This window comes from Hoplias malabaricus, chromosome 2 (genome assembly GCF_029633855.1).
Source record: "Hoplias malabaricus isolate fHopMal1 chromosome 2, fHopMal1.hap1, whole genome shotgun sequence".
Classification (NCBI taxonomy): domain Eukaryota; kingdom Metazoa; phylum Chordata; class Actinopteri; order Characiformes; family Erythrinidae; genus Hoplias; species Hoplias malabaricus.
The window spans coordinates 17,491,089-17,494,976 of record NC_089801.1 but is presented as its reverse complement, the minus strand read 5'-3'; the positions used below and the strand labels follow the sequence as shown (position 1 = coordinate 17,494,976).

The following is a 3,888-nucleotide window of genomic DNA, read 5'->3' as shown; positions in this document are numbered from 1 at the left end:
TCACCAGGGGGAAGCAGCAGATGATCTCTGGACCCTGTCAGACTTGATGGTCAACACCTGAAGACAGCCTTTATTTGTGCACTGTTCATTGCCTGATGTGGCTTTTCCTCAAACTAAATTATTTTGAATAGGATCCAATGCCATAGATCAGCCTGCTGCTCTTAAACACGAACAATAAAAAACACTCACAAGTGCACAACTTCCCAGCCGTTACCATATAACGGACACTTCCTCCCAAAGATGCACAACACTGTGTACATACATATCCAGAGCTGGCTGAAGCTCATGGTACTAAGTTATAGATAGATACTTTATTGATGTAATTATTGTTGGTGTAATGTGGGAAAATGTTAAATGAAAGAGAGACAGCTCCAGAAATGAACAATAAAGTGTTTAATTAAACATCAATGTTATAATTAGTAACTACACTGTTACACAATGCTCCTGATGCTTAATTCGGTATCGGTATCTGCATGTACAAAAATACACATGTACTCGTACTCGGTTGGAAAAAAATGGTATGCATCCCTATCAGTGAGGGTGGTGTGATAGTGATGGGTGGGACGTCTGTGTGGTGTCTGCGTGTGGAGCGTGTTCTGAGCGTCTTTAGAGGACAGTAAATGAATGCTGTGTGGCAGAGATGAGAAACAGTTGAGACAAATCCAGAGAAATGCTCTGGAGCTCAGAAAAACAAAATCGAGAAGCAAAAACAACAGAGAAACAAAGCAAGAATTCTGTACACATGAAAACAACATTGAAGAAAACGCTCAGCTGAAGAAAAACAACGTGACTGTTCTTCGCATTATTCGTGTCCTAGTTGGCACCACTTGCATCTACTGCTATGAGCGCAGAGAACCACTGTGACCTGCCCCCAGCACTTCGCTGTTTTTACCTGTAGCTTTTAAAACACATAACTGAAATTAAACTGACTTCTTTCTTATCATTAGAGTCCTAAAATGCTTTTAACACAACGCAGTGCTTCCTTCATCTACTGCTACAAGCGCAGAGAACCACTGTGACCTGCTCCCAGCACTGCGCTGTTTTCCCCTGTAACTGATTAAACACAAATCTGATAATAAATTGACTTCTACTCTCTCTTTTTTTAAACACTTATTTCCCATAAATGTTATGTTCTCATAAATGTATAGTTGTGTTTAAAATATTCAGTTTAGGCCTGTAGTTATTTGTATTCAGTGTATAATTTAGAATCATTTTAGAAAATGTGTAAAGTATGGGAATTAAAAACATGCAAAATTTCAAGTCAGACTTGGAGGAGGAACCAGGGGCCACATGTTTCTGTGTTGAGACTCATAGGTTGTACTTAATGTACTTAGCAGTAAATTCACTTTAATGAATAATGTTGGCTAATGTTTGATGATAGAAAATTGTTGATTGCACCTTTAATGTGTACGGTCCTTACAGAGAGGGTCAGGCTGGAACACCAGGAAAGTGAAGGTAGTGTGAGTGCAGTGTGAGTTGTAAAGTCTCTTACTCTGAGTTCATGACGTAAGGCGTCTCATCGGCCCACCGCCACTGCCCCGTGTTTTCATCAGTGATTCCATCAGTTTGTCTTTGGAGAATAAAACACATTTGGATCTAAACAGAGTCCATCCAGGTTTACAGCTGGAAACAGCTGCACAGCAGAGAGCAGTCAGAATTAAAGCAATGAGAAACTGTGGAAATAACACTGTATTTATTTAAAAAACATGAAGAGAATAATTTGCTGCTCCACTTTAAACAGCACTTACAGAGCACATTAGTGACAAGCTATCAATAACCAACAACTCTACTCGTTGAGTTATAATTTCCCTTTCTGAGACATCCGTATTTTTCCTTCGTTCTACATTTTGATTGGTCCCTGATGTCCACCCAGTGTCAGAGGAGGTCTCTGTGAATGTGCTGCTGTCTGTGTCTCTGTGTGTGGAAGAGAGGAGTGACTGACTGCTCCTTTAATGATTAATCACCTGCTGTTCCACTGCTGCTCCCGTCTTTAGCTTTCAGTGCCGTCAGAGCAGAAATCACTCTCTCTTCTGAGACACAACAGAAAAATAAATAAATGAACCACACAACAACAACAACAACAACAACCATCATCATCATCATCCTCACCTGTGCTCTGGAGTTTGGAGGACAGAGACTGCAGAGAAGACGACAGCTTCAACACCTCAGACAGAATCTTTTCCTGAGACTCTGAGACACAGGAAATAAAAGGAAACAGATATTAATAACAGATTAATAATGAATGAATGAATAAATTGACTTTTACACCTTTTGAGAACTTTTTGAGTATTACACTTTATGACAATGACTGTGTGAGTGGCAGGATGTTTACAGAGTGTGATGGAGCCCAGACTGAGGCTGTTTGGAGATGTAGTTGGTGTAAACAGATCTCTGATATTCAGTCTGAGCGCGACAGATCAGATCAGTGCTTTAACAACGTCCTCGTCTTTAACAGGCTCCTAACACCAGGGGAGAGTGTAGAAGCCCCTTCCTTCCTGTCCCTCAGCTTCAGTGTGTTTTATACAGAGTTGTGTTGGTGGAGAGTGTGTGTGAAGTGTGGAGAAATCTCCAGAGCGTCTTAAAACTTTATTAGAGTTAACACATGCCACTCTGTTCCCCACCTGCTGCTTTACTGCTGCCCTCCAGCTTCCCCTTCACCAGAAACAGCAGAGGAGCTCACAGTCACATGAACCAAATAAACAACAGACCATCATCCTCATCCTCATCCTCATCTTCACCTGCACTCTGGAGTCTGGAGGACAGAGTCTGCAGAGAAGTCGACAGCTTCAGCACCTCACTCAGAGTCCGATTCTGAGACTCTGAAACATGAGATAAAAGGAAAACATCAATAATACATTCATACACAAGGATATTAAGAAACTCCGGTGGGTCCGGAGCCTACACGGAATCACTGGCCTCAAGGTGGGAACACACCCTGGAGGGAGCGCGAGTCCTTCACAGGGTGACACACACTCACACATTCACTCACACACTCAAACCTACAGACATGGGATCTCTGTAATCTTTCATTATACAACTGTGGAGAATAGAAGTGGAGATGAAGCGGGGCATACGACAATAACACAACTTTAAATCTAGAATAAATAACCATTATATTCCCTAATTAAAGGTACAGTACATGTTCCCTTGAGGCTGCTACCACAGAGAGAGTGTAGTGAGTGTTTGCGTCCTGCTTATCTACAGTTTACAGATGTTTTCCAGAGATACTTTTAATGTAAGGGTCAGTACAGAATCCCTGACACATCCAGGACACTAGGTGTCAGTGTAAAGTGAAGAAGAGCCCTGTTAGTGTTAGCATCGTACCTGCTGCTTTAACACTGTCAGCCACCTTCATTTTTATTTCACTGAGTGCTGCCATCACCCGCTCCTCTGAGGACACAAATAAACACTTCACACACAGGGGAAGAGGAAATGCCTTTTCAGATATAAACAGAGTGAGTGAGTGAACAAGTGGGTAAATGAATGAGTGAGTTAGTGAACAAGTGGGTACATGAGTGAGTGAGTGGATAAGTGAGTGCAAAGATGAGCGGATGCATGAGTGAATGAGTGTGTGGGTGAATGTGTGTGTGTGAATGAGTGAGTGGGTGAATAACTGAGTGTGTGAATGAGTGAGTGGGTGAATGAATGACTGGGCGAGTGCATGGTTGAGTGTATGTGTGAATGAGTGAATAAGTGAACGAGTGAGTGTGTAAATGAATGGTTGAATGTGTGACTGAGTGAGTGAACGAGTGAGCGAGTGAACAAGTGAATGTGTGAATGAGTATGTGAATGAGTGAGTGTGTGAATGAGTGAGTGACTGAATGAGTGAGTGAGTTGGTGAATGAGACTGTGGATGAATGAGTGAGTGATTTGGTGAATGAGTGAGTG

General features: G+C 42.0%; 1 long non-coding RNA gene across 1 annotated transcript; it reads right to left on the bottom strand.

The window, feature by feature from the left end:
- Positions 1-1,957: 1,957 nt before the first annotated feature.
- Positions 1,958-2,659, bottom strand: LOC136675010 (uncharacterized). The gene is made up of 3 exons (XR_010796130.1): positions 2,622-2,659; positions 2,110-2,190; positions 1,958-2,030 (listed from the first exon to the last, which is right to left on the bottom strand). It is a non-coding gene; the product is annotated as an uncharacterized lncRNA (long non-coding RNA).
- Positions 2,660-3,888: the final 1,229 nt, after the last annotated feature.